The sequence below is a fragment of the Pelophylax lessonae genome, assembly GCF_965119305.1.
Source record: "Pelophylax lessonae genome assembly, chromosome: 2".
Classification (NCBI taxonomy): Eukaryota; Metazoa; Chordata; class Amphibia; order Anura; family Ranidae; genus Pelophylax; species Pelophylax lessonae.
The window spans coordinates 175,688,765-175,713,090 of NC_138769.1; the positions used below are offsets into that span (position 1 = coordinate 175,688,765).

Below are 24,326 nucleotides of genomic sequence, written 5' to 3' on the forward strand. Positions count from 1 at the left end.
AATTGCGCGGTCGTGCGACGCTGTACCCAAATGAAATTGACATCCTTTTTTTCCCACAAACAGAGCTTTCTTTTGGTGGTATTTGATCACCTGTGTGATTTTTACTTTTTGCGCTATAAACAAAAAAAGAGCGACAATTTTGAAAAAATAACAGTATTTTTCACATATTTTTATATGAAATTCCCCAAAAAAAATGTAAAATCAAAATTTTTTAACATTTTCGGCAAATTTGTTTTCTGCTACATATGTTTGGTAAACAAAAATCACAATAAGCGTATTTTGATTGGTTTGCGCAAAAGTTATTGTGTTTACTAACTAAGGGAAAGATTTATGTCATTTTCGGTGTTTTTTTTTTTTTTAACGAGTAATGGCGGCGATCTGTGATTTTTTTCTTTTTGCGGGACTGCGACATTGCGGTGGACAGATCTGACCCTTGACTGACATTTTTGACACTTTTGGGGGTACCAGTAACATTTCTACAGTAATCAGTGCTATACATATGCACTGTTACTGTAAAAATGACACTGGCAGGAAAGGGGTTAAATTTATTGGTGATGCAGGGGTTAAGTGTGTCCCTAGGGGCGTGCTTCTAACTGTAGAGGGGTGTGGCTAGTGATGTAACCACAGAGACATACGATCCTACATAGCAGGATCGTATGATCTCTGCAGTTAGATCAGGGAGAATGACAGGCGGCTTTGTTTACATCAGCCGCCTGCCTTTCTCCCTCTCCACGGGGAGATCGCAAGTGACCGGCGGACATCGGGTCCGCCGGTCACACGCGTGGACTTGTTAGCTCTCAGGCTAGCGACGTAGTACTACGTCACTTTGCCTGTATGGGGCTGACCACTGCAGTAAATAGTTTTTGTTTCATCCAGCTGTATTTACTAGTGCAACCTAAAACATCCATGTGAAAGATATAACACAACATGTCAGTAAAAAATCAAAAAAAATCAAAAACCGAATCACTGAGTTGGAAAAGGATCACCCCCTTGTGTCAGTATTTTGTTGAATCACCTGTTGCTTTAATTAAAGCCTTTAGTCTGTTGGGATATGTCTCTACTAACTTTGCACATCTGAACTTTGCAATATTTGCCCACTGTTCTTTGCAGAAATGCTCTAGTTCAGTTAAATTTTAAGGTGACTGTGGACTGCAGTCTTCAAATCATTCCACAGATTTTCAATGGGGTTTAGGTCTGGACTCTGACTGGGCCATGCAAGGACATTCACCCTTTTCTCATTTAACCACTGTGTGGTAATTTTTGCTGTTTCCCAATGACAACTTTCTGGCAGAGGACAGCAGATTTTTCTCAAGAATTTGGTGGTAATTTACCCCATCTATTTTTTCTTCTATCCTGACAAGAGCTCCAGTCTCTGCTGCAGAGAAACCCCCCTATAACAGGATAATACTACCACCATGCCTTACTGTAAGAATGGTGTTATTTGGATAGTGAGCTGTATTGGATTTCCGCCAGGCATATAGTTTGTTGTTGAGGCCAAATAATTCAATTTGAGTCTCATCTGACCATAACGCTTTTTTTCCATGTGGCCTCAGAATCTTCAAGGTGCGTTTTGGCAAAGCTCAGAAATGACTGAATGTGGCCTTTCTTGAGGAGTGGCTTTTTTTTTTTTTTGCAACACTCCCATACAAGCCACGCTTGTGGAGAATTTGTGATATCGTTGTCACATGCACACAATGACCCTTGTCATATTTTCCTGCAATTGCTTCAGAGTTGCTGTAGGCCTCTTGGTAGCCTCTCTGACCAGTTTCCTCCTGGCTCTTTTATCCAGTTTGGAGATTTGTCTTGATCCAGGGAGGGTCTATGTTGTACCAAATACCTTCCACTTCCTAATAATAGACTTTACTGGGCCTCTAGGCATTGATAAAGCCCTTGACATTTTTTTTGTATCCGAATATTAAATTAAAACCTGCGCTAAAAAAATAATGTGTAAACCAGTGCTACCTGAAGCTGCTGCTCACTTAGGCAAAAGCCAAGATGGAATAAAACATTATAAACACAGCGCTACCAGGAAAGTGATATAAGTAATAAATAAAATCCTTCAATCAATAAATATACAACAATCAAATTCATAAATATAAAGTGCACTTGTTGATAAAAAATGTGTATATATATATATAGACCTATCTATGACCTATGGTCTATGATAACGCCCATCATAGGTGGGCGAAACGCGTCGACCTACTTCCTGTGGACGGCACAACCACACAACGTCATTTCCGCCTACTCGTGGAACGCACGCCGGCTAACGATCCCGTAAGTGGACGCACGATATGTTCCTATGTGGTTTCTACTAACACTGTCTTATACTTTTGCATTTGTGAGTAGTTTTTCATTGCTATTGATTTAAATACATTTTTGCGGGCTTCACTATGTCTGGCTCCTTCCCTTCCTTTTCGAGTACCTAACCAAGAGGGGGCTATTACTAAAGGTTGGAGGCTTGTTTGGTGGTGCGCTGATCCATCCATTACCTGGGCTATCTTGGAGAATAACTGCTTTTGAGGCTTGATTATTCCTCGTATCTGGTGAGTGGATCCCCAAAAGGGTCGATTTGGAGCACTTGTCACTGTGTGGAGCACTTCAAGCACTTTTTGTCCAGCACTTTATTTGACAACTCAGTGAACTCATAATTTTGGACTGCACTTTATTTTGCACTATTTCAATTCAGCACTTAAGCATCTTGGATATATTGTATTATTTTGATATATATATTTATTGAGATATATATATATATATATATATATATATATATATATATATAGATATAGATATATATATATACATTTTTTATCAACAAGTGCACTTTAGTCTCCATTCACACTGGTACGACTTGGTCAGCCTGACAAGTCACGCACCGTCGTGTCCCATAGTGTAGTACAGGACCGGTTCTAATAGGAGCGACACAAGTCGCTCCGACTTAGAAAAAGGGTCCTGTACTACTTCGGGGTGACCTGGAGCAACTTGCATAGACATTCATTTTATGAAGTCCGTGCAAGTCGCGCCGAAGTCGCGCTGCACGCAACTTCACAGGTCGCCCCGAAATCAGATCCGACCTAGTGTGAACGGAGACTTATATTTATGAATTCAATTGTTGTATATTTATTGATTGAAGGATTTTATTTATTACTTATATCACTTTCCTGGTAGCGCTGTGTTTATAATGTTTTATTTTTTTGTATCTGTCTCCTGATTTGTGCCTATCTACAACTTTATTCCAGAGATCTTTTGACAGTGCCTTGCCACCCATAGTAGATTGTTTGCTTCAGTTGCAGTGCCGAAATGCTCCAGGAAAGTTATTTTCATGCTGAGCTAATCAAAATGACCACAGCTGATCACAGTTGAAAGTCAAATGGCTTTGTGTGCTATTGAGAAGTTGATTAACTGCACCTGAGTTTTTAGGAGGGGGCAATACTTTTTCCAACTCAGGGATTCTGTTCTTAAATGTTTTTTTTTTGTTTCTGACATGTTGGTGTTATATCTTCCACTTGGATGTTATAAGTTGCACTGGGTAAATACAGCTGGATAAAACAAATAATGTGATGTTATAAACTCCGCGCAAAAGGACTCTAATAGGATATGCCCAAAAATTGTGCAAAGAAAATATGTCCCAGTGACAAGTGTGTGGAGTAAATATAATGTATAGATAGTGTGTGTGAGTGTAGGCTGCAGCCTCCCTGAATATTAGTCCGGGGACTAAATATAAAATGGATAAAAGATAGGGTGTTGGCGCTGCCTATTTAAAAAACAATAAAAACGTACAAACTGTAAATACAATAAAGTGACAGTGACAAATAATTTAGCGTAAATATTGCATGCTAAAACATAACTCAATACAAATGAGTGCTAATCAAAATAAAGGTGCTTAGCAGATAAAGTGCTTATCAAATAAAGTGTTGTAGTGCACGTGCAAAGAAATCCCAACTGTATCATACAGTATATGGAAAGTGCTGTAAAGAGCTGGGGAAAGAACTAGTATACAAAGGATAAATATACAAATACCAGAAAAATGTAATAAAATGAAAACACAATCAGAATAGTGTTGGTGTACAAATAGAATATACTAAAAGGAAACACAATCCAAATAGTGCTGGTGTGCAACCAATCTGTGAATAGTCCCAACACAATCCAAATAGTGCTGGTGTGCAACCAATCTGTGAATAGTCCCAATGATGGAATTTTTGTAGTCCAGTGACTGAGTATATTGTGCAGGAAAAAAATATATATATGAGTGGTAGGTGACAATCACTGTATTCAAAAGGGTGACCCCGTGCCGTGTGGTAGGGTGCTGCGTGGTCCTTTCTGGTGAAAAAGGCTCGCTTACCAGAAGCACCCACCCCACACAGGGGTATAAGGCGGGTGTATAAGAATCAAGGGTCTCGGTGTCTCCCCTCCTCCTGGGTCGATGGGTCCCTGAAGTGGTCCCTGAGGTCCTAGCTGGAGGTATCCCTGGGGTATTAGTGGATCCTACTATTCTCCTATAGGCTGGGGATGATCCGAGAGGTCCGCCAGATATAGCTCATAGCCGTATACCAAGGGATGATAGATAGACAAGGCACATAGCGTAATACTGTCTAGGAGGTTTATTCAATATAAAACAGAGAGGTACTCACAATCAGAAGTAAGTAAACAAGCACAGGTACGAGTGTGGAGCGCGATGTGGTCCAAGCCTCGTTCTCTGTGTGCGGGAACCGGAAGTGACGCGACACGCCGTACGCGTTTCGTAATCAATACGTCCTCAGCAGCGTCGGTACACTTCCACCATGGTCCCTTATAACTACATGCGGTAGCTAGGCAACGGATTAAACACAGGTCGGTAAACACTGGAAAAAACCCGGAAGGAAGTTCCAGGGCATCGGCTACAGTAATATGGCGATCGAGGAAGACTATAACAGAAGAAACTTTTTTAATATCGCCAATCCGTTATGTGTACTGGCCAAATATATGTAATATATGCCGAACCTGGATAGTTTGCTTTGTTATATTATTCCACTGCTAATCACATGTAGGTAGTCTGGGAAGTGACATACATCGTAAATACTAGACAAAGTATATATCTAAAGCATATTAACCCTATGTAAACTTTAATCAAACAATAAAAAGGTGTGTATAGGAATGTGTATATAAAAAAGGTATATAAAAAAGTCTATATAAGAAAAAGTGAATGTTTTTTATTAAAAAAAGTGGATATTTTTATGTAAAAAGGGAGGAAATTTGGAAGGCCATCTAGTGGTGTATAATGAGAATACACGTGATGTAAAAGGCTAGAGAGGAAATAGCCATTAATTAGAAATTAGTGGAAGAGATGGACAAAGGTAATAGTATTTGAATCGTCAAGGACAAGGTATTTATAAATTGGAGTGCGATGAAGGTGGTGAATAAATTTATTTAAATTATGGCATCTCAGGTTTGTAATATGTGTATGTTTCTGGTAACATAGGTAACAAGATATTATGAAGGGAACTAGTAACATAAGATGATTCTATAACAATGGGTGAGGTGGACATTAAATTATTAATTATAAATAATTATTAATAAATAGTAAAAGAAGATTATATATGGCATGATGACTATAAAATTGTTTGCTGAAAGATGTTCGTTTTTTAAAAATATATATGTTTAAAATATTAAAATTATTTAAAAAAAGGGGGGTGTGGACCGACTAATAGAACCGACTAATAAAACCAATTAATAGAACTCGGAGTGTTATGGAGGTTAAAAATTAGAGATAAAACAATTAAGATCGATGTCTAAGTTAAGGCCTTTGGGCTGTAGTGTATTGAGTCTATATATCCAGAATGTTTCATTTTTGGAGATTTTAATCTTCTTGTTTTCTCCTCGCCAATGTGCAGCTATGGTATCAATCCCATAGAAGATAAGTCCACTTGGATTTTTATTGTGTTTTTCTGTGAAATGTCTGGATAGACTATGTTTTGGGAAGCCTTTTCGTATATTCTTGATGTGCTCTCTGATCCTGACGAATAAAGGTCTTGTTGTCCTGCCCACATATTGCAGCCGGCACGGGCACTCAACGACATAGGTTACATGATCTGTGTGACAAGTGATTAGTTTATTAATGTGAAATTCTTCTCCACTGGCTCTGGATTTAAATTTGAGTGTTTTCCTTGGTTGTCGTCTATTCGTTTTACATGGTAAACATCTATTGCATCTCACAAAACCTTTAAGGTCTTTAAATAATTTAACTGTCTGTGGAGGGTCAATTACATTGTGTACTAGTTGGTTCCGAAGCGAGGGTGCCCTTCTGTAAATGAATGTAGGTTTATTCGGTAGTAATTTTGATAGGGTTCTGTCTGACTTGAGTATTGGACAGTATTTTTTAATGATACGTTCTGTGTCTCTAAAATTCTTGTGGAACCCCGTGATAAAAGCTGTATCTCTCTTATTGTTGTGTGTATGGTTCTTTTGTGACAATAAATCTTCTCTATTCATTCTTCCAACTGTTTCTCTGGTTTTGAGTAGGGTTTCCTTGTTGTATCCTTTCTCTTCAAATCTTTGTAGTAGTATTGAGGATTGTGTCATGTAATCTTCGTAGTTGTCGCAATTGCATCTCATACGGATAAATTGACCCTTAGGGATGTTCCCTTTCCAATTCGGATGGTGACAACTGGTATTAGGTATGTAGCCATTTCTGTCAGTGCTTTTAAAAAAGGTTCTGCTCTTTAACATCTGTTGGTCTTTAAAAATTTGTAAATCGAGAAAGTTAATTTGTTCTTGACTCCAGTTGCCCGTAAATTTTATCCCATAGGGATTATTGTTAAGAGTGGAGAAGAATTCTCGCAAAGTGTCTTCAGTGCCATTCCAAATTATTACGATATCATCAATGTATCGTCTGTAAAAAGCTAATTCAGGAAATTGTTGGTTATATACGGCATTCTCTTCAAGCATGTCCATTAAAAGGTTGGCGACACTCGGTGCATACTTGGCACCCATAGCCACTCCTTTCGTCTGCAGGTAGTACTCACGATTGTACCAGAAGAAATTGTGGGACATTGCCAAATCGAGGCCTTCCATGATGTAATCTATCTGGATCTGTTTTAAATTACTCTGTTCATGTAATGCCTTTCTTACTGCAGTCAGTCCGTCAGGTTGGTTGATGCTCGTTACACAATTGGTCGATGCTAGTACGCAATGTAATTGACCCTCCACAGACAGTTAAATTATTTAAAGACCTTAAAGGTTTTGTGAGATGCAATAGATGTTTACCATGTAAAACGAATAGACGACAACCAAGGAAAACACTCAAATTTAAATCCAGAGCCAGTGGAGAAGAATTTCACATTAATAAACTAATCACTTGTCACACAGATCATGTAACCTATGTCGTTGAGTGCCCGTGCCGGCTGCAATATGTGGGCAGGACAACAAGACCTTTATTCGTCAGGATCAGAGAGCACATCAAGAATATACGAAAAGGCTTCCCAAAACATAGTCTATCCAGACATTTCGCAGAAAAACACAATAAAAATCCAAGTGGACTTATCTTCTATGGGATTGATACCATAGCTGCACATTGGCGAGGAGAAAACAAGAAGATTAAAATCTCCAAAAATGAAACATTCTGGATATATAGACTCAATACACTACAGCCCAAAGGCCTTAACTTAGACATCGATCTTAATTGTTTTATCTCTAATTTTTAACCTCCATAACACTCCGAGTTCTATTAATTGGTTTTATTAGTCGGTTCTATTAGTCGGTCCACACCCCCCTTTTTTTAAATAATTTTAATATTCTAAACATATATATTTTTAAAAAACGAACATCTTTCAGCAAACAATTTTATAGTCATCATGCCATATATAATCTTCTTTTACTATTTATTAATAATTATTTATAATTAATAATTTAATGTCCACCTCACCCATTGTTATAGAATCATCTTATGTTACTAGTTCCCTTCATAATATCTTGTTACCTATGTTACCAGAAACATACACATATTACAAACCTGAGATGCCATAATTTAAATAAATTTATTCACCACCTTCATCGCACTCCAATTTATAAATACCTTGTCCTTGACGATTCAAATACTATTACCTTTGTCCATCTCTTCCACTAATTTCTAATTAATGGCTATTTCCTCTCTAGCCTTTTACATCACGTGTATTCTCATTATACACCACTAGATGGCCTTCCAAATTTCCTCCCTTTTTACATAAAAATATCCACTTTTTTTAATAAAAAACATTCACTCTTTCTTATATAGACTTTTTTATATACCTTTTTTATATACACATTCCTATACACACCTTTTTATTGTTTGATTAAAGTTTACATAGGGTTAATATGCTTTAGATATATACTTTGTCTAGTATTTACGATGTATGTCACTTCCCAGACTACCTACATGCGATTAGCAGTGGAATAATATAACAAAGCAAACTACCCAGGTTCGGCATATATTACATATATTTGGCCAGTACACATAACGGATTGGCGATATTAAAAAAGTTTCTTCTGTTATAGTCTTCCTCGATCGCCATATTACTGTAGCCGATGCCCTGGAACTTCCTTCCGGGTTTTTTCCAGTGTTTACCGACCTGTGTTTAATCCGTTGCCTAGCTACCGCATGTAGTTATAAGGGACCATGGCGGAAGTGTACCGACGCTGCTGAGGACGTATTGATTACGAAACGCGTACGGCGTGTCGCGTCACTTCCGGTTCCCGCACACAGAGAACGAGGCTTGGACCACATCGCGCTCCACACTCGTACCTGTGCTTGTTTACTTACTTCTGATTGTGAGTACCTCTCTGTTTTATATTGAATAAACCTCCTAGACAGTATTACGCTATGTGCCTTGTCTATCTATCATCCCTTGGTATACGGCTATGAGCTATATCTGGCGGACCTCTCGGATCATCCCCAGCCTATAGGAGAATAGTAGGATCCACTAATACCCCAGGGATACCTCCAGCTAGGACCTCAGGGACCACTTCAGGGACCCATCGACCCAGGAGGAGGGGAGACACCGAGACCCTTGATTCTTATACACCCGCCTTATACCCCTGTGTGGGGTGGGTGCTTCTGGTAAGCGAGCCTTTTTCACCAGAAAGGACCACGCAGCACCCTACCACACGGCACGGGGTCACCCTTTTGAATACAGTGATTGTCACCTACCACTCATATATATATTTTTTTCCTGCACAATATACTCAGTCACTGGACTACAAAAATTCCATCATTGGGACTATTCACAGATTGGTTGCACACCAGCACTATTTGGATTGTGTTGGGACTATTCACAGATTGGTTGCACACCAGCACTATTTGGATTGTGTTTCCTTTTAGTATATTCTATTTGTACACCAACACTATTCTGATTGTGTTTTCATTTTATTACATTTTTCTGGTATTTGTATATTTATCCTTTGTATACTAGTTCTTTCCCCAGCTCTTTACAGCACTTTCCATATACTGTATGATACAGTTGGGATTTCTTTGCACGTGCACTACAACACTTTATTTGATAAGCACTTTATCTGCTAAGCACCTTTATTTTGATTAGCACTCATTTGTATTGAGTTATGTTTTAGCATGCAATATTTACGCTAAATTATTTGTCACTGTCACTTTATAGTATTTACAGTTTGTACGTTTTTATTGTTTTTTAAATAGGCAGCGCCAACACCCTATCTTTTATCCAAAACAAATAATGTGTCTGTCTATATTTCAGGCTGCAAAACAACAAAATGTAAATATTTTGAGGGTGGTGATTATTTTCTATACCTAATATATAATGATTTGGTTTTAGTAAGACTGTTCGGCGCTTGGATGTTAAATAGATTCCATTTTTATGTCGCTGGAAGATGTGCTTTGCATGTGTAGAAGAATATTCGTACATACATTTATACAGTTCTATCTGTGACTATTTTGTGAATGTTACATGAAGTATATATTTTTCACTTTTAGTATTTGTAGTGTTATCACATTTGCCATGAAGCTGTATTCTTCAAACCGCTGTAAATAACTGCCATTTAAAAGTCAAATGTAAAGAAAACGTTTTTACCATTTAAAGATGATGACACTTTTTGTTTTTACTGCAATGTCAAATCTTCTTTTTTTTTTTTCCTTTTTAAATGTTGCCTTTATGAGTAGAGAAGCGTAGGATGAGGAACTTGGTCTTCTGGATCCAGCACCAGCCTTCTAAGGATGAGCTCACATTTGGATTGCTGGTATTTTGAGCTGCAGAAATCTGTTAGATAATATGCTGCTAAGAACAGACCAGAAAACCAACTTCTCTCTCCGTTGGTAATAAAGATCTCTGAAGCTCTTACGAGGTGCGAACTTTCTAGAAATGCATTGTTGCTTTACAGCTGTGTTGACAGCTAATATGCTATACATAGATTTGATTATTTTTCCAGAAGCAATAATAGAATAGGTTGTGTCATGTCAGAATGAGGAAAACACACACATATCACACGCCAAATGCATATGCAGCTATGACTACTTGTGGTGAGCAAGCAATAGTCACAGTAAAAAAAACTTAAGTTCCCTGAATAATGACTTGCCCATTAATATGAAAACACCAAAATAAAACAGGTTGACCACCGAATCATGTCAACGAGAAAAAATATTCAAATAATATTTCCCGTTAAAATCTTTTTTTTTTAATGCTAATGTGTGTGTGTGTGTGTGTGTATATATATATATATATATATATATATATATATATATACATACATACATACATACATACATACACTACAGTATCTCAGAAAAGTGAGTACACCACTCACATTTTTGTAAATATTTTATTATATTTTTTCATGTGATAACACTGAAGAAATTACACTTTGCTACAATGTAAAGTAATGAGTGTACAGCTTGTATAACAGAGTAAAATTTCTGTTCCTTCAAAATAACTCAACACACAGCCATTAATGTCTAAAACGCTGGCAACAAAAGTGAGTACACCCCTAAGTTAAAATGTACAAATTAGGCCCAAAGTGTCAATATTTTGTGTGGCCACCATTTTTTTCCAGCACTGCCTTAACCCTCTTGGGAATGGAGTTCATCACCTTTACCTTCAGTTTCTTTAGCAAGGCAGTGGTTGTCTTGGAGGTGTCTTTGGGGTCGTTATCATGTCGGAATACTGCCCTGCGGCCCAGTTTCCGAAGGGAGGTAATCATGCTCTGCTTCAGTATGTCACAGTCCATGTTGGCATTCATGGTTCCCTCAATGAACCGTAGCCCCCCCAGTGCCGACAGCACTCATGCAGCCCCAGACCATGACACTCCCACCGCCATGCTTGACTGTAGGCAAGACACACTTGTCTTTTTACTCCTCACCTTGTTGCCGACACAAACACTTGACACCATCTGAACCAAATAGGTTTATCTCGATCTCATCAGACCACGGGACATGGTTCAGTAATCCATGTCCTTAGTCTGCTTGTCTTCAGCAAACTGTTTGCAGGCTTTCTTGTGCATCATCTTTAGAAGAGGCTTCGTTCTGGGACGACATCCATGCAGACCAAATTGATGCAGTATGCGGCGTATGGTCTGAGCACTGACAGGCTAAACAAAAAAATAAACCAATATGTGCAATGGCCGCTCACCTCCATGCACACTCAAAAGAGCATGTTGTGATGTAGATCACTCAAACTGGTGGCAGCCTCTCTTTATAGGATGGATGGATGGATTCCACTTAGCAGGGAGCCTCTATCTTCTTGCATCAATTTGGGGGATGTTCACACAGAGTGAATGGTATGTATCAGGATATGTCACTGGTGGTATTGGCCCATACAGGATAAACCTCACAGAGATAGGGGGCAATCACAGACAGGGTCTCATGGTGTAGTATGCCAAAAGTGAATTTAATAAAATAGCAGCAAGCACTTACAGTTAAGCAGACAATATCATACACTGCCGATGCGGTATTCTCCTCTACTTCCGGTTACGGCCGTAAACCGGAAGTGACGTCACCCGGCTCCTCCCGACGCGTTGCGTCACTAAAACGTGAATTTCTCAAGGGATCATAACCTAGGCCATCTTTATATAGAGCAAAAATTATTTTTTTTCAGATCCTCATAGTTCTTTGCCATGAGGTGCCATGTTGAACGTCCAGTGATCAGTATGAGAGAGTGAGAGCGATAACACCAACCTTTACACACCTGCTCCCCATTCACACCTGAGGCCTTTTAACACTAACAAGTGACATGACATCGGGGAGGGAAAATGGCTAAATGGGCCCAATTTGGACATTTTCACTTAGGGGTGTACTCACTTTTGTTGCCAGTGGTTTAGATATTAATGGCTGTGTGTTGTTATTTGGAGGGGACAGCAAATTTACACAGTTATACAAGCTGTACACTCACTACTTTACATTGTAGCAAAGTGTCATTTCTTCAGTGTTGTCACATGAAAAGATATAATAAAATATTTTCAGAAATGTGAGGGGTGTACTCACTTTTGTGAGATACTGTATACTGTATTTACTGTATTGTCAAAAGTATTGGGATGCCTGCCCTTACAAGCACATGAACTTTAATGGCTTCCCAGTCCTAGTCTGTAGGGTTCAATATTGAGTTGGCCCACCCTTTGCAGCCAAAACAGCTTCAACTCTAGGAAGGCTGTACACAAGGTTTAGGAAGTGTGTCTATGAGAATGTTTTACCATTCTTCCAGAAGCACATTTGTGAGGTCAGATGTCAGATGTCCAACTGATGTTGGATGAGAAGCCCTGGCTGGCAGTCTGCGTTCTTATTCATCCCAAAGGTGTTCTATCGGGTTGTGATCAGGACTGTGCAGGCCAGTCAAGTTCCTCCACCCCAAACTCGCTCATCCATGTATTTCAGTAACTTGCTTTGTGCACTGGTCCAAATCATTTGGTGGAGGGGGGAATTATGGTGTGGGTTTTTTTTTTTTCGGTGGTTGGGAAGTCCCAGTGAAGGGAATTCTTTAGGTGTCCGCATACCCAGAAGCAAGGTCCATAAAGACATGGATGAGTGAATTTGGTGTGGAGGAACTTGACTGGCCTGCACAGAGTCCTGAACTCAAACCGATAGAACACCTTTGGAATGACTTAGAGCGGAGACTGCAAGCCAGGCCTTCTTGTCTACATCGATGCCTGACCTCACAAATGCACTTCTAGAAGAATGGTGAAACATATTTCCATAGACACACTCCTAAACCTTGTGCACAGCCTTCCCAGAAGGGTTGAAGCTGTTATAGCTGCAAAGGGTGGGCCAAATCAATATTGAACCCTATGGACTAAGACTGGGATGTCATTAAAGTTCATGTGCGTATAAAGCATCAGCAAAGCAAGCATCCCAATAGTTTTGACAATATAATGTGTGTGTGTGTGTGTGTGTGTGTGTGTGCATATATATATATATATATATATATATATATATATATATATATATATATATATATATATATATATATATACTGTGTATATATATATATATATATATATATATATATATACTGTATATATATATATATATATATATATATATATATATATATGCACTGCTCAAAAAAAATAAAGGAACACTTTGAAAACACATCAGATCTCAATAAGGGAAAAATCTCATGCTGGATATCTATACTGATATGGACTGGGTAGTGTGTTAGAAGCCAAAGGATGCCACATCGTTTGATGGAAATGAAAATGATCAACCTCCAGAGGGCTGAATTCCAAGACATCCCAAAAATCAAAGTGAAAAAATTATGCAGCAGGCTAGTCCATTTTTCTGAAATTTCATTGCAGCAACTTAAAATGGTACTTAATTTGTATGGCCACCATATGCTTGTATGCATGCCTGACAATGTTGAGGCACGCTCCTAATGAGACGATGGATGGTGTACTGGGGTATTTTCTCCCAGATTTGGACCAGGGCATCACTGAGCTCCTGAACAGACTGAGGTGCAACATGGAGGTGTCAGATGGACCGAAACATAATGTCCCAGTGGTGTTCTATTGTATTTATATCAGGCGGGCATTGAGGCCATTCAATGCTATGAATTCCTTCATCCTCCAGGAACTGGCTGTATACTCTTGCCACATGAGGCCGGCCATTGTCATGCACCAGAAGGAACCCAGGACCCACTGCACCAGTGTAGGGTCTGCCAATGGGTCCAAGGATTTCAGGGTGCCATTGTCTAGCCCAGTGATGGTGAACCTTGGCAGCCCAGATGTTTTAGAACTACATTTTCCATAATGCTCAACTACACTGCAGAGTGTATGAGCATCATGGGAAATGTAGTTCTAAAACATCTGGGGTGCCAAGGTTCGCCATCACTGGTCTAGCCTGTAGAGATCTGTGCTTCCCTACATAGATATGCCTCCCCAGACCATCACTTATCCACCACCAAACCGGTCATGCTAAACAATGTTACAGGCAGAATAATGTTCTCCACGGCTTCTCCATACATACCCTTTCACATTTCTCACATGTGCTCAGGGTGAACCTGCTCTCATCTGTGAAAAGCACAGGGCGCCAGTGGCGGACCTGCCATTCTGGTATTCAATGGCAAATGCCAATCAAGCTCCATGGTGCCAGGCAGTGAGCACAGGGCCCACTAGAGGACATCGGTCCTTCAGGCTATCCTCATGTAATCTGTTTCTGATTGTTTGGTCAGAGACATTCACACTAGTGGCTTGCTGGAGGTCATTTTGTAGGGCTTTAGCAGTGCTTATCCTGTTCCTCCTTGCAAAATGAGCAGGTACCGGTCCTGCTAATGGGTTAGGGACCTTCTTTGACCCTGTCCAGCTCTCCTAGAGTAACTGCCTGTCTCCTGGAATCTACTCCATGCTCTTGAGACTGTGCTGGGAGACACAGCAAGCCTTCTGGCAATGGCACATATTGATGTGCCATCCTGGTGGATTTGGACTGCCTGTGCAACCTCTATAGGTTCCAGGTATCACCTCATGCTACCAGTAGTGACACTGATCTTAGCCAAATACAAAACTAGTGACAAACAGTCAGAAACGATGAATAGGGTAAAAAATGTTAGTGGTCTCCACCTGTGAAATCATTCCTGTTATGAGGGTCATCTCATTGTTGCCCATCTAGCGCACCTGTTGTTAATTTCATTAACACCAAAGCAGCTGAAACGTATTGACAATCCCCTCTGCTGCTTAACTTACCAGATCAATATCCCAAGAGTTTACTTGACTTGATGCTATACTCTTTAATAAAAAGTGTTCCTTTATTTTTTTGAGCAGTGCATGTATATAATATTGTGTGTGTGTGTGTATGTATATATATATACATATATAATTTTTGGGGATAAAAAAAAGGTTTTTATTACTATTGAAATAGGCAAAGTGATATAGACATGCACCTACTGTATGTTGCACATATTAAGTCAAAGGAATAGATAGGGCAAGGTCTCTGCATTAGAGAATACATACAATTAATGTATTACATAGACAGTTTGCAAAAGACTATGAAAACCAAAAGGGTTATGTGCCGTCTCAATTATATGGACATTTGGAATTAAGTAGTAAATTATTTCAAATTAGTATGTGGCACTGTAGCCGTTACACCAGACCTAACATAAAGGCCACTGTTCGAAATCAAGTACCCTGTTTCCCTGAAAATAAGCCCTACCCTGAAAATAAGACCTAGTAAAATCCTTGATCTCAGCCCCTCCCTCTGCAGTATTCAGAGAGGGAAAGTAGAGCTCCAGAGGGTCACGTGAGCGCCCAGCGGCACTGTAAATAAGGTATTTTCCACAATAAAGTTACAAAAGGAGACACACTGCACATTATATAATCTTTTGACAAAATCGATTACATAATTTTACAATGACTTTATCCAAGGTTTATTTTTGGGAATGAATAAACATAAGCATGGGACAGAATGTCATAATGCTGATTTCTGAGCTGACGGGGAGAGACCTTTTTTTTTAACCACTTACCGCATACTGACGTACCCGTACGTCGGCAGATTTTGCGGGGTTATACCGGGATGATGCCTCTAGCTAGAGGCATCATCCCGGTACCGCGGTTTGAAGCCGACGGTCGGCTTTCCGACGGTAACGACCGATGCGGCTCGGGAGCCGCTCGATCGTTACACGGGTGAGCGGGAGGGGACGTCCCCCCCCTCCCGCCGCCTTCCGTGGCTTTGCTCAGGGCTCCCGTCCCAACGGGAGCCCCGAGTACCCAGCCGGCATGTCCGCCGGCTGGATGGAGTCCCGATGAATGCCGATGAATGCCATGACGTCACTTCCGGGTTACTGTGCTGCAAAAGGCGGCAAATTTTAAAAACGGCTGTATGCAAAAACGCCGTTTCCGGCGTTTTGCATACATGGAAGTGTAGTGGAGGGGTCTAGGGTCTTTTAGACCCTCGATCCCTCCATTAAGTGTACCTGTCACTACATATTGGTGTCACAAGGGATGTTTACATTGCTTGTGACAGCAATAAAAGTCATCAGATTTTTTATTTTTTTTTAAAAAACCTGTAATAAAGTTAAAAAAAAAATAAAAAATAAATAGGAAAAAAAAATAAATAAATTTAGCTGCCCCCGTCACCGTTAGCTCGCGCACAAAAAAAAAAAGTCGAGCCGCGAATGAAATCGCTGTTCAAACCACACATGTGAGGTATCGCCGCGATCGCCAGAGCGTGGGCAATAATTAAAAAAAGAGCTACACTCTAACTCTAAACTGGTAACCGATAAATAAATTTAACGCGTCGCCGATTGAGATCTCTATTGACCGTAGTTTGTTGCCATCCCACGGGGGGGGGGCGCAATTTTAAACCGTAACATGTTGGGTATCTATTTACTCGGCGTGACATCATCTTTCACAATATTCAAAAAAATGGGCTAACTTTACTGTTTAGTATTTTTTAAATGCAGTGAAATGTGATTTTTCAAATTTTTTCCAAAAAAATGGCATTTTAAAGACCGCTGCGCAAATGCCGCGTGACAAAAAATTTTGCAATGACCGACATTTTATTCTACAGAGTCTTTGCTAAAAATATATATATAATGTTTGGGGGTTCTAAGTAGTTTTCTATGAAAAAATACTGGTTTTAACTTGTAAACAAAAAGTGTCCGAAATAGGGCTGGGGCTTAAGTGGTTATTAAAGCGGAGTTCCAGCCATTCACTCACCTGTCCAACGGTCCAGCGATGCGGCCGCCCGAAGCCTCCATCCCCTCCCTCGGCGCCGGCATCACTGCTGTGGGCACCCGGCTGTGACAGTTTGCGGCTTCACAGCCGGGTACCCACTGCGCATGCGCGAGTCGCGCTGCGCGCCGTGATTGGCCGGCAATCTTCTGGGACCTCTGATGTGTCCCAGAAGATTGCAGGGAGGGAGGGGGAGAGGAGAACAATTACCGTTCAGGGCGCCGCGGCGCTCCGAGCGGAAGTGGGAGCGGGTACCTGTCAAAACTAGGTACCCGCCCCCCCCCCAAAAAAAAATGACATGCCAAATGTGGCATGTCAGGGGGTCAGGACTCCCTAAAGCGGAAGTTCCACTTTTGGGTGGAACTCCGCTTTAACATTTTATTGTTTTATTCTAGGCTTTTTAGAACATAGAGAGGGCTAAATGACACAGCACACGCACTGTGCTGTCTATCATGCTTTAAAGGATCAAGATATTTATTTTAGGGTTACAATCATTTGAAGATAGTCATTGTACATACCGTAAATAAGACATCCCCTGATAATAAGCCCTAGTGTGGTTTTTGAAGCCAAAATTAATATAAGACCCGGTCTTATTTTCGGGGAAACACGGTAGGCGCTGAATCCAATGAATAACAAGTAGAAGATTCTTCCTGCCACCAAAGTACCCTAAATTTTCTGAATTTTTTTTCGGGGCAACCTCTGTCATAGATTTATTTCTTATACAAGAGTGCTTTATGAATCTCCTTTATTTGTTGTAAGGTAGGATCCATACCTTAGGCTGTGTACACACTATACAAATTTCAGCCAGTTCCTGAACAACCGGCTGAACTTGGCTACATGGGTGGCCCTGTCGAAAAAATGTAATGTTTGAAAAATGGAAGGAGTTGGGCAGAAATTTGTTGGCTCAACAGCAGCTTCATCCAGTCATCCAATCAGATGCAGACGCTGTTCCTGTATTCTGACAGGTGTCCGCTGTGGCTGTCAGAATATAATAGCTACAATGGGGGATACCTCTATCTACACTGTATAGAGTGGATGGGGGGAGATCTGTGAGAATATTTTATTCGGCCAAAGAGATGAATGAAAATAATCTTTGTGTGTATATCCAGCTTTTGCTATCAGCCTCTAGGCAATAAACAATACCTCAATAAAAAGGTGCACATATAATTGTGTAATTTTGTAGATTCAGGAGGACACTGCAGGTGTAGCCAGGGGTCTAGTTGAAATGGGATCTCATGACATCAAAGGTTATTTTCTTCCAGTAGGCCTGTATTTGTGGGCAGGACCAAAATAGGTGGAAAATACAGCTAGGGGCCCCTAGCGTTGCAGATCAATATAGTTTAATTCACCTGGTTTGAAGTTGAACACACTTTTAAACAACTTTCACATTTTGCTTTCAAAGTGTATGTAAGGATTAAAAAAAAAAAAGTTGTATATTTTGCACATTTCCCCATGTTTTATGCATTTAAAGACCATGCGGGCAGAAAAATGACCTGCCTGAAATATACATGGCTCCTAAGCCTTGTAGCCTGACAACACACAGCATGTTTGTGGAGTGTTGTCACCTTGCCCAGTTTTGCTAAACTAAAACCAGGTACTCACTTTTAGTTTTTCTGCCATTGGTTGAGAGCGCTGATTGGGAGTCTGTCGGCTGCTGGTTTTCCAAACAGCCGGCTTCTGTCGAAATAGACCAGCATACACACTGGCTGACTGTCAGACATTTTTTTTTTAACCAGTCGTCGTCTCCCGACATTAGGCCCGTGTGTACCCAGCTTTATCCTCACCCAATCACTCATCTCCACAAAAAAGGCTCATCATTCTTTATTCCCAAAATAGGAAATGGGAGCGCTAATTACTTACCCTTAAACAACACAGGAGGTGTGCGCTGGGCACAGGACCGCTCTGACATGATCAATAGGAATATTTTTGCAGTTATCAGATATAATAAAAAACTTTTAATGGGATATTCAACAGATTAAAAGGGAGCATATAAGATAAGTTTATTGTTAGGGTTTACATACACTTTAAGAATGGTACTTTTAAAAAAAATGAATATTTCATTTATTGGTGGACCGTGGATTACTATACCTGGCTTCTTGCATCTCTTAGAAACTCCAGTTATGAGATCTTATTATCAAAGTTTCCACCTCTGTGCCTTTTTACAAATAATATCTAATGAGGCCGGTTGGATGGGAACATACTTATATGGAATTTGCAGTGACAGTCCTAGAAAGATAAGGAATCTTGTGGGTGACTAAACTGGTCACATTCCACCAAAGCTGAAATACTGGATTTGGTGGGGCTGACCTGTTAAATTGGAACCAGACTGTGTGACTGCAAGGGGGCCCATGGGTACAGGTAGTTCCTATGCCTGGAAAATAAATCCCTTTAAATTCTTATGTATTTAATTAGATATGAAGTCATCCAGAAAGCAGTAACACTTGATATGTAAATAGGATTAAGTAATTACTTGCATGAATTATTCATTACAGAATACAGAGGAATTTCACTTCCTTTCACTGACAGCTAAATACTGTGTATATATATATATATATATATATACAGTACAGACCAAAAGTTTGGACACACCTTCTCATTCAAAGAGTTTTCTTTATTTTCATGACTATGAAAATTGTAGATTCACACTGAAGGCATCAAAACTATGAATTAACACATGTGGAATTATATACATAACAAAAAAGTGTGAAACAACTGAAAATATGTCATATTCTAGGTTCTTCAAAGTAGCCACCTTTTGCTTTGATTACTGCTTTGCACACTCTTGGCATTCTCTTGATGAGCTTCAAGAGGTAGTCACCTGAAATGGTCTTCCAACAGTCTTGAAGGAGTTCCCAGAGATGCTTAGCACTTGTTGGCCCTTTTGCCTTCACTCTGCGGTCCAGCTCACCCCAAACCATCTCGATTGGATTCAGGTCAGGTGACCGTGGAGGCCAGGTCATCTGGCGCAGCACCCCATCACTCTCCTTTTTGGTCAAATAGCCCTTACACAGCCTGGAGGTGTGTTTGAGGTCATTGTCCTGTTGAAAAATAAATGATGGTCCAACTAAACGCAAACCGGATGGAATAGCATGCCGCTGCAAGATGCTGTGGTAGCCATGCTGGTTCAGTATGCCTTCAATTTTGAATAAATCCCCAAAAGTGTCACCAGCAAAGCACCCCCACACCATCACACCTCCTCCTTCATGCTTCACGGTGGGAACCAGGCATGTAGAGTCCATCCGTTCACTTTTTCTGCGTCGCACAAAGACACGGTGGTTGGAACCAAAGATCTCAAATTTGGACTCATCAGACCAAAGCACAGATTTCCACTGGTCTAATGTCCATTCCTTGTGTTCTTTAGCCCAAACAAGTCTCTTCTGCTTGTAGCTTTTCTTTAGTAGTGGTTTCCTAGCAGATATTCTACCATGAAGGCCTGATTCACACAGTCTCCTCTTAACAGTTGTTCTAGAGATGTGTCTGCTGCTAGAACTCCGTGTGTCATTGACCTGGTCTCTAATCTGAGCTGCTGTTAACCTGCAATTTCTGAGGCTGGTGACTCGGATGAACTTGTCCTCCACAGCAGAGGTGACTCTTGGTCTTCCTTTCCTGGGGCGGTCTGCATGTGAGCCAGTTTCTTTGGAGCGCTTGATGGTTTTTGTGACTGCACTTGGGGACACTTTCAAAGTTTTCCCAATTTTTCGGACTGACCTTCATTTCTTAAAGTAATGATGGCCACTCGTTTTCCTGTACTTAGCTGCTTTTTTCTTGCCATAATACAAATTCTAACAGTCTATTCAGTAGGACTATCAGCTGTGTATCCACCTGACTTCTGCACAACACAACTGATGGTCCCAACCCCATTTATAAGGCAAGAAATCACACTTATTAAACCTGACAGGGCACACCTATGAAGTGAAAACCATTTCAGGTGACTACCTCTTGAAGTGTGACGCTACAACTTTCATAGCCATGAAAATAAAGAAAACTCTTTGAATGAGATGGTGTGTCCAAACTTTTGGTCTGTGTATATATATATATATATATATATATACTTTGTGTGTGTGTGTGTGTGTGTGTGTATATATATATATATATATATATACATATATATTTAAATAAATGTGTGTGTGTGTGTGTGTATATATATATATATATATATATATATATATATATATATATATATATATATACAAAATAATAATCTATTAGCATTAAAAAAATTAAAACCTATATGGGAACTGTTTCACCTGCCATAAGAAATGAAACATCAAGATGGGGGGCATCAGCACCTCAAATACAGACCTAAGGCCGGCCATACATGGTTTGGAATCGTTAATGGGCAGACTGAATGAGGCTCCCCCTCATATATCAATAAGCTCTCACACTCCATGGGTTAACTTGAGAAAGGGGCTAATTATAGTGCTGATCCTCCCAGTATGAGAGATTCAAGTAAATATGTCAGTTCTGTGTAATAGTATTTTTAATGATTTTACTAAATTTATAACTTTATTAGACTGTGCATATATCTTTTTAATGTGTAGCTCTAATATATGCATATTGCCTATTCTTCCTATTATTGTTTAAGCAGTTATAAACCCAAAAGCAAACATTTATTATATTGCAGCTTATGAATTCTTAAATGTGATGGCTGCATTCGTTTTCTTTTTTAGGTTTTCTTTCTTTTATTTTCAACTGGTGATCGAGCCTGTAAGCCTTGGTTTTCTGCAGTTGTCCTGCAGACGTAGCAGTTAGCGGATTGAGACAAATTATTTAACACTCACAGGGGTGCTTACAATGATCAGCTTTTATTTATGTAAGACCTTTATCCCAAAAGGAACAAAAACAGAAAATATTAGCTGTTGATTGGCTTCAGTTTGTTTGTGTATTTGAATCTGCTAGTACATCTCATAATCCCCTCTCCCCCAGAATGACAATGCTGCTGTCCAAAGGCATCTTTTGCCAATGTATTTTGTTGTTGGTTGCCTTTTGGAACCTGTTGTGATGTTTGTTGTACTGTATACAGTGCCTTGAAAAAGTATTCATACCCCTTGAAATTTCCACATTTTGTCTTGTTACAACCAAAAACGTAAATGTATTTTATTGGGATTTTATGTGATAGACCAACACAAAGTGGCACATAATTGTGAAGTAGAAGGAAAATAATAGATGGTTTTCCAAATTTTTTACAAATTAATATTTGAAAAGTGTGATGTGCATTTGTATTCAGTCCCCTTTACTCTGATACCCCTAACTAAAATCTAGTGGAACCAATTGCCTTTAAAAGTCCACCTGTGTGTAATTTAATCTCAGTATAAATACAGCTGTTCTGTGAAGGCCTCAGAGGTTTGTTAAAGAACATACCGCATCACGAAGGCCAAAAAACACAAGTCAGGGATAAAGTTGTGGAGAAGTTTAAAGCCGAGTTAGGTTATAAAAAAATATTTTAAAGCTTTGACCATCTCACAGAGCACTGTTCAATTCATCATCCGAAAATGCAAAACCTACCAAGACATGGTCGTCCACCTAAACTGCCAGGCCGGGCAAGGAGAGCATTAAACAAAGAAGCAGCCAAGAGGCCCATGGTTACTGGGGGGAGCTGAGGAGATCCACAGCTCAGGTTGGAGAATCTGTCCACAGGACAGCTATTAGTCGTGAAATCCAAAAATCTGGCCTTTATGGAAGAAAGCCATAAGAAGTCCAGTTTGCAGTTTGTGAGAAGCCATGTGGGGGACACAGCAAACACGTGGAAAAAGGTGCTCTAGTCAGATGAGACCAAAATTTAACTTTCTGGCCTAAAAACAAAACTCTATGTGTGGCAGAAAACTAACACTGCATATCGCACCGAACACCTATCCCCACCGTGAAACATGGCAGTGGCAGCATCATGTTGTGGGGATGTTTTTCTTTAGCAGGGACAGGGAAGCTGGTCAGAGTTGATGGAAGATGAATGGAGCCAAATACAGGGCAATCTTAGTAGAAAACCTGTTAGAGTCTGCAAAAGACTTGAGACTGGGGAAGAGGTTCACCTTCCAGCAGGACAGCCCTAAAGATACAGACAGAGCTACGATTGAACAGTTTAGATCAAAGCATATTCATGTGTTAGAATGGCCCAGTCAAAGTCCAGACCTAAATCCAATTGAGAATCTGTGGCAAGACTTGAAATTTGCTGTTCACAGATGCTCTCCATCCAATCTGACAAAGCTTGACCAATTTTGCAAAGAAGAATGGGCAAAAATATCACTCTCTAGATGTGCAAAGCTGGTAGAGACATCCCCAAACAGACTTGCAGCTGTAATTGCAGCGAAAGGTGGTTCTACAAAGTATTGACTCGGGGGGGTTAAATACAAATACACGCCACTCTTTTCGGATATTGAGTTGTTAAAAATTTTGAAAACCATTGATCATTTTCCTTCAACTTCACAATTATGTGCCACTGTGTGTTGGTCTATCACATAAAATCCCAATAAAATACATTTACGTTTTTGGTTGTAACATAACAAAATGTGGAAAATTTCAAGGGCTATGAATACTTTTTCAAGGCACTGTACTTGCTAAGTTCCATATATCTTGTACATTTTCCCAAGATTGTTAGGTTGTAGTGATCTTTTATAACCAAATTATTGAAAAATACAGAAAAGCTGCAGCGTACTGCCTTTTTCTGGAAAAAGTAAATGTAATGCGGTTACCTTTTGTATGCTTCCCAAGGGCCAGAATTGGTGTTTTTTTATTAAATATATCACAGTTTGATTTCCATGCAGCTGGTGTTTACCTTCAGTCGCGCCAAAGAAATGAAATAAACATAAGAAAAAAACACTGAACATGTGAAATGAAATGCTCTAGAATTATATCCTTTTAGTGATTTTTAAATCCAAAACTGAACCTTATTTTAACAGTTTAGAAAACATATCCCAAACATATAAGAAAGAGGAATTTTAAAATGTTGCTTATTGTCCTCATTAACCCCCAAAAATGAAGAAACCCAAGAAAATCCCTGTAGAAAATTGTCCAAACTTTTTAGCAGGGCTACATTAAAGTGGTGCTAAAGGCTCAACATTTTTTGCTTTAAAGGTTAAGTTCCGTAACGAATGAACTACAACTACCGTCAGCCATTGCAGCTGACCGCTTGTAGTGGGCGACCAAACATCCAAAAAAGTATAATATATATATATATATATATATATTTATATAAAATATAAAAATATATA

The 24,326-nt window shown here is 39.7% G+C and overlaps 1 protein-coding gene across 4 annotated transcripts in view; it reads left to right on the forward strand.

The window, feature by feature from the left end:
- The window catches only part of CDKL5 (cyclin dependent kinase like 5), a 543,213-nt gene that overhangs the window by 124,826 nt on the left and 394,061 nt on the right, over positions 1–24,326 (forward strand). The window lies entirely within an intron of this gene.